This window comes from Canis lupus, chromosome 13, assembly GCF_003254725.2.
Source record: "Canis lupus dingo isolate Sandy chromosome 13, ASM325472v2, whole genome shotgun sequence".
NCBI lineage: Eukaryota > Metazoa > Chordata > Mammalia > Carnivora > Canidae > Canis > Canis lupus.
In genome coordinates this window covers 3,132,334-3,146,796 of record NC_064255.1, presented here as the reverse complement: position 1 = coordinate 3,146,796, position 14,463 = coordinate 3,132,334, and the positions used below count along the sequence as shown (strand labels likewise).

Here is a 14,463-nt window from a genome sequence, read left to right as displayed (position 1 = left end):
GTAACTGGATATATACATGCAAAGTATAAGGTTGGATCTCTACCTCAGACCATATACAAAAATTAACTCAAATCAAAGACCTACATGTAAGAACTAAAAATATAAAGATCTTAGAAAAAAACAAAAAAGGTAACTTTTGATGACCTTGAGTTTGGCAATGTCTTCTTAGATATGACACAAAAAACATAAGCAATGAAAGAAAAAAATAGATGAGTTGGATTTAATAAAATATAAAAACTTGTATATCAAAGAACACCATCAAGTAAGTGAAAAGATAGGGACACCTGGGTGGCTCAGTGGTTGAGTGTCTGCCTTCAGCTCGGGGCATGATCCTGGGGTCCCGGAATCGAGTCCCACATCAGGCTCTTTGCATGGAGCCTAGTTCTCCCTCTGCCTATGTCTCTGCCTCTCTCTCTGTGTCTCTCATGAATAAATAAAATCTTTAAAAAAAAAAAGTAAGTGAAAAGATAATCCACTGAATGGGAGAAATATATGCAAATCATACATCTGATAAGGATCTAGTATCCAAAATATAGAAAGAACTCTTATACATTTCAATAACAAAAGACAATCCAATGAAAAGAAATGGGTAAAAGATTTTAATAGAAAGATATACAAATAGCCAACAAGCACACACAAAAAAATAACCAACATCACTGGTCATTGGGAAAATACAAACCCAGACCACAGTGGGATATTACTTCATACCCACTAGGATGACTATAGTAAAGAAATGAAAAAATAGCATGTGTTAGTGAGGATGCAGAGTCACTGGAACCCTCACAAATTGCTGGTGGGAACATAAAATGGTTCTGCTGCTATGGCAAACAGTTTGTCAGCTCCTCCAAAAGTTAAACATAGAATTACCATACGATCCAGAAATTCCTCTCCTAAGTATGTACCCAAAAAAATTGAAAACAGGAGTTCAAGCAAAAAGTTACACACAAACATTCATAACAGCACTATTCGCAATTACCAAAAGTTGGAAACAATTCAAATGTATCCATCCACACATCCATGGATAAACAAAATGTGGTATATGCGTACTGTGGAATATTATTCAGCCATACAAAGGAACAAAGCACTGACATGCTACGACATAGATGAATCTTGAAAACATTTTGCTAAGTGAAAAAAGCCAAACACAAAAGATCACATATCTTATGACTCCATTTGCATGAAAATTTAGAAGGGACAAATCCAAAGAGCCAGGAAGCAGATTCGTGTTGCCAGGCCTGGGCAAGGGGAAATGGAGAGTGACTGCTTAATGAGTGCAGGGTTTCCCTGGGGCATCAGGAAAATCTTCTGGAATTTGATAGGGGTGATGATTGCACCCCATTGTGAACATACTAAGAGCTACTAAATTGTATGCTTTTTAAAAAATGGTTAAAATGGTGAATTTATGTGATGTGATTTTTTACCACAACTTGAAGAAAAGAGAAACAAAAACAAAACGAAAAAACCTTGCTAAGGTTGTACAATAGCAAATAAGTCTCAGAAATGGAATGGCAAATGAATTTGCACAGTGCTGGAAGTCTAAGTCCTGCAACCATTGCAGAAGGCAACCCACTAGGTTCAAGCCATAGGAGGCAGGCAATACCCCGACAGAGAGACAAAGTTTCTACTGCACTCAGCTGACAAGGCTGTGAGGCTGACTGAGCCGTATCAGGGGCAACACACAAGCACGCTAATATAAGCAAGCAAGTATACCCCCCTGGAGAAAGAGACAGAGCTGATCAAAGTACACCTGGCATCGGATGTTACAGTGAAAACAGACCTTGAAAATATTCTCATTTTAGAGACTTTAAAATCTGTTTCAGAAATTTCAGGAAAGTTACGACGTGCTTCAGGGAACATAGCTGGTTAGTGGAAGGACCTAGTGCCAGGGAACCAAAGCGTCCTGCCTCTTTCTACCACAGGATCTTCCTAGTCAGAGCAATTTCATAAACATCTTTCAGAATAGTTGTAACGCGAGTGTTTGTTATGCCAGGGACGACTGTATTCCCCCTACACATCCCCTCAAATATATGTACAAAGAGAAACCTGCTAGCTATCCTTTTAAAATAGCTCCTATCTTTGTGTTCTAAACCTTGGTTTATGTCACACCCAAGTTAGAGAGCTGGCTTATCTGAGACTGCCCCCCTAACTCGCCCAGAAATCAGTCACCAAACCTGCCAGTGCTCACTTTGGAACAGGGAGTGAATCCGGACGCTCCTCTGTTCTCATCACAATTCTCTGACCTTTGACTTGGACTATTTCAAACACCTCCTAACTGCCCAGACTTACCCATGGCTGCATCCCACACTGACTCAAGAGGCACATGAACTGTAAGTGGAAACTTGGGGAGTTCCAAACCCTATGACATTTGCTGTAGGTGGGATGGAATCTGGTGTAGTAGTGTTCTCCTCCTTGGACCTGGTTCCCGATTTAACAGTGACCATGAAACTAAGCTGTAAATACATTTAAAAGACTCTGACCTCAATAGTGGCAATGGAGACAAAGTCTTGGTAATTGATTCCTTCAGATGCACAGAGAGAGCAATCTTGACTTAGTGGTACAAACACCGGATTCTCAGGTTTCCTTAGCAACCTGCCAGTCCTGCCCTCGGTGACAAATTGGCAGCTCCAATTTCCTTCTAGCTCTAAAAATTCTCATTCTATGAATATCTGTGGTTTTAGAGAGCCTACCAAAGGGGAGTGGTGCAAAAGTAAAACTATTAAACTTGACTATTAAACTTGGACTATTAAAATAGAAGCAGGGACACAGATGGCTGGTTCAGAGGTAATCTGCTGGAATTCAGGGAAACAGCAGGCTGTTTCTCCCATGGACAGAATATGGTACCAGGAGAGTCCAATGGCAATTCTAAATTCGCACAAGTTTGAGTTATGCTCCAGCCCACTCTGTTAACTAAGGAAAAGTACAAATGATTGAAAGCTTTCTTTTTTAAATGGCTACAAACTATGAATTTCAGGAATTCCATGGTCATATTCCAGAGAAAATGTCATTATCCAGAACTATTCTCTGCCAATGCATGACAAGCTATTACTGTATTGTACCATTAGAAACACCAGTGCTAAGTCTAGATGTTCAGATGTTCAGACTTGAGGCTGAGGTTCATGTTTGATCTGAGCCTACAGCATCTGGAAGGACAGGGAGAGAAATAGGAAAACCATCAAATGGGGCCTGAACTTCCCAGGACCTGCAATGTCACAGGTTGTCCTTCTCACAGGAACACAGGGCACACAGTAGGCTGCAACCAATGTTCTTGAGCAAGATAAACTAAGGGTGGCTGTTCTCTTTACTATAAAATATATGTGGCTTCAGACCCAGGGAATTTATATAACATCCACCAATCCTTTGCTTAGAGTCCCTTTTGTTTACTGTTCCTGTGAGTTTCTCTCTCTCTCTCTCTCTCTCTTTGAGTTTTGTTTTTGATTCAAATAACTCCATGAAGAGTTTGGGAAAAACTTATCCATATATATCACAAAGAAGCCAAAAAGACAGTCAGAGATCTCACCAGGAGCCCTGGGGAGTGACAAACCAGGTCAGGACATCTTCCTCTGCTGGTGGCCAAGTCTTGCCTGCAGAAGCCTGGCCACCCACAACATTCTCCAGGTCCTCCAGGGGCCCAAGGAGAGCAAGTCACCAAGTTCTGGACAGAAGCAGCAGCAAAGAGCTAACAAAATTCCACTTTTGCTGCCCAATGAAAGCTAGGTTAGGGAGTATAGCTCAGGGCCATTACCCAAACAGGTCTGTTAAGGTCTGTTAAGGTCCAAGGTCAGCCTCCACCCAGGGTAAGGTGGAGTCTGCAAAGAAAATACACTTGCAGACTGGCAGGTGGCAACCTCTGACTGGCTCAGAAGGAAAATGAAGGACAAGAACAAAAGCTTACAGTGGAATATTACTCAGCCATCAAAAAGAAAGAAACCTTGTCATTTGCAATGATGTGGGTGGAACTAGAGTGTATGATGCTAAGTGACAAATACCATATGACTTCATTCATATGTGGAATTTAAGAAGCAGAACTGATGAACATAGGGGAAGGGAAAGAAAAAGTAAAATAAAAACAGAGGGAGGGATGCCTAGGTGGCTCAGCAGTTGAGCGTCTGCCTTTGGCTCAGAGTGTGATCCTGGAGTCCCGGGATCAAGTCCCACATCAGGCTCCCTGCATGGAGCCTGCTTCTCCCTCTGCCTGTGACTTTCCCTCTCTCTGTGTGTGTCTTTCATAAATAAATAAAATCTTAAAAACAAACAAACAGAGAGGGAGGCAAACCATAAGAGACTCTTAACTATGGGAAACAAACTGAGGGTCACTAGAGGGGAGTGGGGTAGGGGGATGGGGTAACTGGGTGATGGGCATTAAGGAAGGCACGTGATGGAATGAGCACTGCTATATACAACTGATGAATCACTCAATTGTACCCCTGAAACTAAGAATACACCATATATTAACTAACTTGAATTTAAATAAAATCTAAAAAAGAAAAAGAAGGAAGAAGAAGAGAAGGAGGAGGAGGAGAAGGAGAAGAAGAACAAGAACAAGAACAAGAAGAAGAACAAGAAGAGGAAGAAATGCTACTCATTTTTCCTGAGGAGCTGTGGGAGATCACTCTGCCCAATCAACAAACCAGACCAATGACTGTGAGCCAGCGCCCAAAGTCTATGACCACCTATGACCACAGAGGAAGCTGTGCGGTAGGAGGCTGGCTCTATCTATGGAGGGAAATCCTTCACAGCACCCCTAAAGCAAATGAATATTCATGATGCCTAGGAAACCTTATTAAACCTTGCCAGTTTAGGAAATAGGAATATCTCAAATATTGGTCCCCTGCCTGCCAAGCTTTGGGTGCTAGAGGGTGTTCACTCGTAAGATGTGCTCTGCCAAGGCCTTGAACCTGAAAGTCTGGTGGGCAGGGTGGAGTCTAGAGACAACAGGGGGCTCCCATGCCCGGGGCTCAGTGTGTGCTTTAGGACAGAGTGGCTGCCCCCTCCTTTGCTGCCAGTGTACTGTGGGAGCCTGGAGCCGCCCTCATTCTATTAAACACTGCTCAGATGTTCAAGGGACAGTGGTCATTTGCCCAGAGCCTCTGTTCCCTTTCCAGCTCCCTCTGAGAGAAGACCTGGCCTTGAACCTCTTCCCAGTTGGCTGGATGCTCTTCCCCCTCAGTCTGGTTCCTGCCAGCTCTTTTCTTGCCTAGTCTTCACCTCCCCCTGCCCCCGCATTGCCTGCATGCTTCTAGGATACCCACAAGACCTTGAGAACTATTGTCACTGCCATTCCTTTGTTCCCTCCTCCACCTCCTTGGATCAAATAGTGGCTTGAGTGTTGCTGGCACTCAACCCACAGAGGCAAAGAGAACTGGCAGGAAATGGGCAACCCTCTCTCAGTGGGCCTTTGCCCAGTGTGGCACAAGAGATCAATGTAAGAAACTGCCTGGATCCCGACGTTAGTGCCCCTCTCCCTCTGTACAGCCCCGCATCCTCTCATTTATACTCTTTCCCTCTTCTTTCTCTGATTTACCCCTTTTCTTCGTTCTGTCTTACTGGCTCCTTTCCTTCCTCTTCCTCTTTCTATCTCTGGGTGTTAGTTGGGGTTTTTTTTTCTGCCTTCCCTCCTCTTCACTTCTTCCAGTTTCTTAGCCTCTCCCACACAGAAGTGTAATTGGTTGCCTGGATTTGTACAACAGCCCCCTAAAAACCTCTCTGTGGATGAGGCCTCCACCTCTAATTCTTTCTTCACTTTAGACAGAGTGACTGCTTTAGGTCACTCTCTGATTCGAGACCCTGCACCAACTTCCCAGTGCCCACAGGCCGGAGTCCAAACTCCAATATGGCAGAAGGTGCCCTTGGTCACGTGCCTTTCTCCTATCCACTCAAGTGTTTATTGGTTTAGCAAACAAATCAATTCCATTATAGAGCACCTACCTTGAGCAGATACTGTATCAGGAGCTGAAGATAAGTTAAGTACAGAATAAACACAAAAATATTGACAAACGAAACCATGTAGGAGATTTGCTTCAGGAGTCAGTATAGACAAAACAAGCTATAGAGAACACAAGATTGACTATGAGGTGATATTTATTGAAGCTGGGTGATGGATGTGGGGCTTCATTGTGTTATTCACTCTATCTCAGTATAGGTTTGAAAATTTTGTGTTAAAAATACAATGGGTAAGAGATTGGCAAGTATCTTGGCATCCCTTTTCTCACGGTTCTCCATGGGCTTGATGTTTGGAATTCCCAAAGCAGCTTATCATAACGTTATTACAATTTGTTGTAATTTGTTGCTTAATTGTCTGCCTCTTCTACTAGGCTACAAGTTCTGTGTGCACAGGGGCATGTTTTTTGGCTCTCTCTCTACTTTTTACCCAGGGCCTAGCACACGCTAGACGCTCAGCAAATCTTCACAGAATGAATGAGGAGAATGAACTCTGTAGGCTCTAAGCAGAGCCCCTAGCACAAACCTGGCCTCCCTGCAGCGTCTGCCGGGCGGGGGGAGGGGGGGGGAATGGGTGAGGAAGAGGAGGAGCTATCTCGGCACTGGCTGGGCACCATGGTCACAATTTGTACTCTGGGCTACTAGCTTTGGGGCAGAACCCACTGAGAGTGGTGTCCTAGAAATTTTCTGGACAGAAAAATTTGAAGCTCCTTTTGTAAAGTCCAGATTAATTACCTGGTAATACTTTTTCTGACTTTTCAATTAATTATAAAGTGAGTCAAGATGACATTTAGTGCAAGTTTCTTCTCAATAATACAGCACTGGCATCTTGCCATACTTTAACACAGAGCACATAAGTACAAATTGTTTAAAATGACATGATTTATACTTAAGAGAAGTGTCCAGTGCAGGACAATTCCACCTGGTTGACATATATAGCTGGTCATATATCTGCCTCTCAGAGCAAGACCTTTCTTGAAGCAGCTACCCCATCTAGTCTTGCTATCTCCTGTTCAGTTTTTTAAATAGCATTAATCACTATCTGCAATCACACATGGTGTAGTTATTGGTGGTCTTAGAGTTTGAACAACCGATAAACAAGGGCTCTGTCTGGTTTTAACCAATGCTGGACACAAGGTAAGTACTCAGTGAATGAATGAATGAAACTGGCATTTTTTATGGAGCAGGGTTCCTCTGCATTAACGCAAGGAAGAATTGTTTGTTTCTTTGTTTGTTTGTTTGTTTGTTTGTTTTTAGAGAGGGAGAGAGACAGAAAGGGGCAAAGGTGGGCAGTGAGGGAGAGGGAGATAGAGAGATCATGACCTGAGCTGAAATCAAGAGTCAGATGCTCAACCGACTGGGCCACCCAGGCGCCCCAGAAGCAAACTTTTTAATACAGTCTTTTTGTCTCTGCATTCATGCAAGACTACAAAAGTGTTCTTTCAGTAAGTATACAAAGGTAATAACACATTTTAACAACATGAATGAAATGAGCAAAAGAAAGAGCTCTCTTAGCCCGTGATCTCCCTCTGCAACCCAAAGAAGTTCTGAGTAACATCAATGGCTTCAAATATAAAACGTTAGCAGCACAACCCCTTTTATCTTTTCAGTGGAGTACTTACGTAAATAAGTACTGTCTAACTAAGGAACAGTATGCAGTATTCACAGAAATGGAACCATTTTTACAAGCCTTTGGGAATTCTTCTGCAATAGCATTTTTAAGGATTACGTGTTGTTTTGCTGTATGGATTTCCTTATTACTGGGCACTGAAGTTAATCAAATGTTTCACTATTTTACGCGCTGTTGCTATTAAAATGTTTGTGTTAATAGTTACATCTTTGTGCTAGATAATTACTTCTATGGAAGAAATTCCTTGTAACCAACTTGTTCAATTGAAGGATATAAATATTATCAAAGCTTTTGCTAGCTTTCCTTATTTCCAAGTTCTTGATCTGTGAAGCTAAGTAGGTCCCTAATTCCATCCTAAAACTAGAGTCCTGCCCTATGTCCCTATCAATGGGTGGAAGCTTGGCCCTCATATTTAGGCCTCCCGGACGGCTCTGTATGTCACAGGTATGCCTGTCTATCTGGCTCTCTCTCATGGCTCCTTTCCAGATTCTCTGCTCCACTGCTCTGTCTTCTAGAACAGGACACTTTTCTGTACCCTATTAGACATTGCCAGACCCCTTGCACAGGGTCACCCCTGCCCTAGTCAGGTGCTGCCTTCCCCTACTGCCCTCTCTTGTGCGTAAACACACAACAGTGCTAAGCCGTGACAACTACTACAGTGTCTTGGCTCTTATGGCACATTTCTGGTTATCTCTACAATTACGTATTACTGCTTCCTTGGTCATGTACTCTTAAATGTAACTCTCGATTATAACTTTGTTCCTTTAATAGAACATGATCATCTTTATGATGACCAACTCTGTGGCATGGGTTCTAGGATGCCTTGTGGAAAAACTGCATGACAATTACTAACAACACCTTAAAAGACTAGTGATTCTAATTATCCTAATCATAAAAGAATGATATTTAACCCACTTTAAAAAATTTTTTTACTATGGTAAAATACACATAACATAACTTTACCATTTTAACCATTTTTAGGTGTACGATTCAGCGGCATGTGAGTACATTCACAGTGTTACATAACCATCACCACCACCTATTTCCAAAACTCTTGCGCCACCCCAAACAGCAACTCTATAACCATTAAGCAATAACTTCACATTCCCCTCTCCCAGTCCTGGCAACTCCTATTCTACTTTTCTGTCTTTGTGAACTTGTCTACTTTTGACATCTCATGTAAGCGGAATCAGAAGTGTTTGTCTTTTCGTGTCTGGCTTATTGCACTTAGCACTAATATTTTCAAGGCTCATCCATGTATCAGAATTTCGTTCCTTGTTATGGCTGAATTATATTCTGTCACATGTGTATACTGAAGTTTGTTTATCCAGTCATCTGTTGATGGACACTTAGGTTGTCTCCACAATTTGACTATTGTGACTAATGCTGGTGTTACTAAATGGCTAACAACTCTAATTACCCTAATTGGAAAACAATGGTATATAACCTGTTTTTGTGTTCCACCTCTGTTCCAAACAGTATATATATATATCAGTGCTTTAAACGTATAACAAACTAGTTTAATTTCATGTTCACCTTGGTCCAGGAATTATTTGAGGAAGTTACAAAATACAAAAGAATCAAAACAGGTAAAGAGGGGGAAGATGAAAAGAAAACTAAGGATGGTATTATAAAATGAAGCTAGTGGTAACATACATAAAAATGCACAGTATAGCAGAAGTTCTGGCAAAGTAGATAGGCTACAATTTCTCAGCTTCCTACTGACCAAAGAGAGAAAGAATTACTCATAAGAATCACAGGGTCTATAAAATAAATAAATAAACACTGCGAGTTGCTCTGGAAAAAGAAGCCTAGATGTTCCCACTATTGAATCACAAGAGAATCGGTGATTTGATACAGTAGAGTGTGTCTTCGTTGACTTCCTTAGTAAATACAAACTGAGTTTCACATAGCTGTTTCTTAGCGAGCTACTCTAAAGTAGAACATTAATAACAACAAAACAATAACAAAGGGAGGAGGTAAATGAAAGCTATCCAGATACTCAGTTCTCTGCTCCAGGAATGAAATGTGGGTCTTAACAGGAATTGATGAACTGTGTACTCTCAAGGAATGATGTCTTAATTATGATTTCTTATAACTACATTTTTTATTGAGTTGAATAGCAGAAAACTTTAGGTTATAATTTCTGAGAAGAATCTAGAAGCTCTTTGCCCATGCTATTGATGAGGGGAAAATTGATTTACTGAATAATTTTCTAAGCAGAATATAGTCCTGGCAACCCTTTATTTAAAATTAGAAGGCCTAGGGATGCCTGGGTGATTCAGCGGTTGGGTGGCTGCCTCCAGCTCAGGCTGTGATCCCGGGATCTGGGATCGAGTCCTGCATCGGGCTCCTATGAAGAGTCTGCTTCTCCCTCTACCTGTGTCTCTGCCTCTCTGTCTCTGTGTGTCTCACATGACCTAGACATTTCACTCTTATGTATTTACCCAAAATAATTAAAACATGTTCACAAAAGGACTTACATAATGTTCGTAACAGCAACTAGGCTTTTTCCAGTTTTTCATAATAATAAAAAACTAGGCGTCCATCAATAGGAGAATGGATAAACACACCGTGGTTTACCTATATAATAATAAGGAAATAAAATAAATAAAAAAGAAAGAACAATTTATACAAGCAACATTATGCTGACAAAAATTTGGTAGATGAGGAAATCACGTGAAAACTTAAAAGTGTGCCGTCGAGTCAGAGTGAGGATGCTTGTCTAATTCCAGGGCCCCGGTTAAGTGGCCTCAGTTTTGTCCTGCAGAAAACAGAACTAATATCCCACAGTTGTGAGAATTACTTAAAGATGGATGTGACTTTATTTTGTATTTAAAAATTTTACATACCAGTTATCTGTATGTGTCATTCTGTAATTTGCTTCCATTCATTTAACCCATTTGAAAGTACTTGGTAAAGATCAGCACAGAATAAATATTATTAGTCAAAATAAGATATCAGATGGCAGGAGGGGAGAAAAGAGAAATATAGCTCAAGGAAGACATCATATAATAAATTTATTATGTTTTGTTGCCAAAAATATCATGCCGAATGAAAGAAGCCTTACCAAAGAGTGCACACTATGATTTCATTTATGTGAAATTCTAGAACAGATGGATATATCCATCCACAGTGGATAAAATCAGAGCAGCAGTTACCTCTGATGGGTTGGGGGTAGGGATTGATTGAGACAGGAAAGGGAAAGTGGAATGATGTGCTATGTTTTACAGGAGTTTAAAAGGGACGAAACTCATCAAATTGTACTCTTACTTTTTTACATCCCTTTGTATATAAAATTTACCTCAAAAGAAAGAAAACTGAGAAGCCTGGGTGGCTCAGCGGTTTCTTTTTTTTTTCTTTTTTTATAATAAATTTATTTTTTATTGGTGTTCAATTTACCAACATACAGAATAACACCCAGTGCTCATCCCATCAAGTGCCCCCCCAGTGCCCGTCACCCATTCACCCCCACCCCCCGCCCTCCTCCCCTTCCACCACCCCTAGTTCGTTTCCCAGAGTTAGGAGTCTTTATGTTCTGTCTCCCTTTCTGATATTTCCCACACATTTCTTCTCCCTTCCCTTATATTCCCTTTCACTATTATTTATATTCCCCACATGAATGAGAACATATAATGTTTGTCCTTCTCCGACTGACTTACTTCACTCAGCATAATACCCTCCAGTTCCATCCACGTTGAAGCAAATGGTGGGTATTTGTCATTTCTAATGCCTGAGTAACATCCCATTGTATACATAGACCACACCTTTATCCATTCATCTTTCGATGGACACTGAGGCTCCTTCCACAGTTTGGCTCAGCGGTTTAGCGCCACCTTGGGCCCAGGGCGTGATCCTGGAGTCCCGAGGATAGAGTTCCATGTCGGGCTCCCTGCGTGGGGTCTGCTTCTCCCTTTGCCTGTGTCTCTGCCTCTGTGTGTGTGTGTCTCTCATGAATAAATAAATAAAATCTTTAAAAACAGAAAACTAACTATAAAGAAACATTGAACTCTTATTAATCAGTGCATTTAGATGGAAGTGTACTGATGTCCACAACTTAATTTTAAAGTTCATTAATCATGAGTGTATGACACAAGACAAAGTAAAAAATGTTAATGGTAGAATCTCTGTGGGGATATACAATTATGTCCTGTAAAATTCTTTCAAGTTTCCTGTATGCTTGGAAACCTTTGTATTCTAAAAACTCCAAAAGAAATTGGAGATTTTAACCCAGATTTTTGCCTAAAGTTATGACCATTCCATTTCTGCAGAGAAATGGACCTAAGGAAAAAAATAGTTTAACAATAAACATGTTTAAAGTTCCTAAAAGAGACCTAGATATCCCTGAAGTTTCCATTATTAACCTAGGATGTGTTTTTTAATTGTTTATTTACAGTATCCGTCAATAGTTTGGAAAAATTCTAATGAGGTAAATCCTAACATCAGCTTGACATGTTCAACTCAGGACATTACTCTTGCAGTTTTAAGTAAAATCCACCAGGTGGCAGAGGAAAGGAATCACAGAAAACATGTACATTTCCTAATTTAAATGAATAGTGGCAAACATCCTATTACTTCTGTTAATAGAAAAGATCTGCAGACTTTTAACATGAAGTTCACTAGACAGAACATAGAAGTTAATGTGCGATTTAAATCTGAATGCCAATCTCTGCCTGAGGATATTTGTTTATACTATAAAAAAAAAAAAGGTGCTTTTTCTTATTTGCCAAACTTGTTTGCACAATTGCCTTCTTATAGGAGACTGACTATGTAGTTATCCACTCTCACTGCTCACGTGATGCAGCAGGTGCACCATCACTCCCATTCGGCTTACAGTGGTCCGAGCCTCCCCACTCCCACCAGAGCCCAGAGCCATTAAGCTTCTCAGTGCATCACCACTATTAACAGATTTTTATTTTTTTTATTTTTTTTTAATTTTTATTTATTTATGATAGTCACAGAGAGAGAGAGAGGCGCAGAGACACAGGCAGAGGGAGAAGCAGGCTCCATGCACCGGGAGCCCGATGTGGGACTCGATCCCGGGTCTCCGGGATCGCGCCCTGGGCCAAAGGCAGGCGCCAAACCGCTGCGCCACCCAGGGATCCCTATTAACAGATTTTTAAAATTCAATTTGTTTAAAATTAATTTGTTTAAGTTAAAAAAGCCCACAAGACAATTCATCTATTTCTCCCACTTCCAACCCTTCCCCACCCCCGCCTTGAGCAACCACCAATCTGTTCTCTGTATCTATGAGCTTGGATATTTTTTTTCTAGATTCCATGTATAAGTACAGTATTTGTCTCTTTCTGTCTAATTTATTTCGCTTAGCATAATACCCTCAAGATTCACCCATTTTGGGGATCCCTGGGTGGTTCAGTGGTTTAGCACCTGCCTTCGGCTCAGGACATGATCCTGGAGTCCTGGGATCGAGTCCCACATTGGGCTCCCTGCATGGAGCCTGCTTCTCTCTCTACCTGTGTCTCTGCCTCTGTGTGTGTGTGTGTGTGTGTGTGTGTGTGTGTCATGAATAAATAAAATCTTAAAAAAAAAAGATTCGCCCATTTTGTCACAAATGGCAATATCTTATTCTTTATTATGGTGGGGTAATATCCCATGGTATATATATACCACATCTGTATTCATTCATCCATCCATTGATGGCTATTTAGGTTATTTCCATATCTTGGCTTTTGTAAATAATGCTACAATGGGGCAGCCCGGGGGACTCAGCGGTTTAGCGCCACCTTCAGCCCAGGGTGTGATCCTGGAGACCAGGGATCCAGTCCCACGTCAGGCTCCCTGCATGGAGCCTCCTTCTCCCTCTGCCTGTGTCTCTGCCTCTCTCTCTTTCTCTGTGTCTCTCAAGAATAAATAAAATCTTTAAAAAATAATAATAATAATGCTGCAATGAACATGAGTATGCACGTATCTTTTCATATCAATGTTTTTGTTTTCTTCAATAAATACCCAGAAGTGGAATTGCTGAATCATATGGTAGTTCTATTTTTAATTTTTTGAGGAATCTCCATACTACTTCCCATAGTGTATGGTTTCAGAGCTTGTGTTCAAGTCTTTAATCCATTTTGAGTTAATTTTTGTATATAGCATAAGATGGTGGTCAATTTTCATTCTTTTGCACATTGCTGTCCAGCTTTCACAGTACCATTTATTGAAGAGACTGCCTTTCCCCCACTGTACATTCTTGACTCCTTTGTCATAAATTAAAGTCGACTGTAAAGGGCAGCCCCGGTGGCAGAGCAGTTTGGCGCCGCCTTCTGCCCGGGGTGTGATCCTGGAACCCTGAGATCAAGTCCCGCGTCGGGCTCCCTGCATGGAGCCTGCTTCTCCCTCTGCCTGTGTCTCTGCCTCTCTCTCTCTCTCTCTCTCTCTCTGTGTGTCTCTCATGAATAAGTAAATAAAATCTTTTTAAAAATAAATAAAATAAAAAATAAAGCGACTGTAAATATGTGGATTTATTTCTAGGCTATTTCCTTCCATGATCTCTGTGTCTGTTTTTATGCCCATACCACGGTGTTTTAACTCCTATAGCTTTGTAATATAGTTTGAAATCAGGGAGCATAATGCCCCCAGCTTTGCTCTTCTTTCTCAAGATTGCTTTGGCTATTCGGGGGTCTTTGCTAATTCCCTACAAACTTTAGGACTGTTCTATTTCTAAATTCCTCACCACTGTTAACAGATCTCTTAAATACTACTCTTGTTGCTTTAAGGAAATGCTTTACTTGCTGTAATGACAAATTCAAAGTAGCGGAAATAAATGGCGGAAAAAAAAAACGAAAAATTATTCCCTACAATGTAATTACAAAGAGGCTAATAAGTAAGTAGATGAGACATTTTGAGTTATTCATAGAAATCAACATGTTTTCTAGATACGATCA

The 14,463-nt window shown here is 41.0% G+C and overlaps 1 long non-coding RNA gene across 1 annotated transcript in view; it reads left to right on the top strand.

Annotated features, from left to right (window-relative positions):
* The first annotated feature begins 2,202 nt into the window (after positions 1-2,202).
* LOC118353833 (uncharacterized) overlaps positions 2,203-14,463 on the top strand; it is a 16,472-nt gene continuing 4,211 nt past the window's right edge. The window contains exon 1 of the long non-coding RNA XR_004813255.2: positions 2,203-2,327. This is a non-coding gene — a long non-coding RNA (uncharacterized LOC118353833). The remainder of the gene's footprint in view (positions 2,328-14,463) is intronic.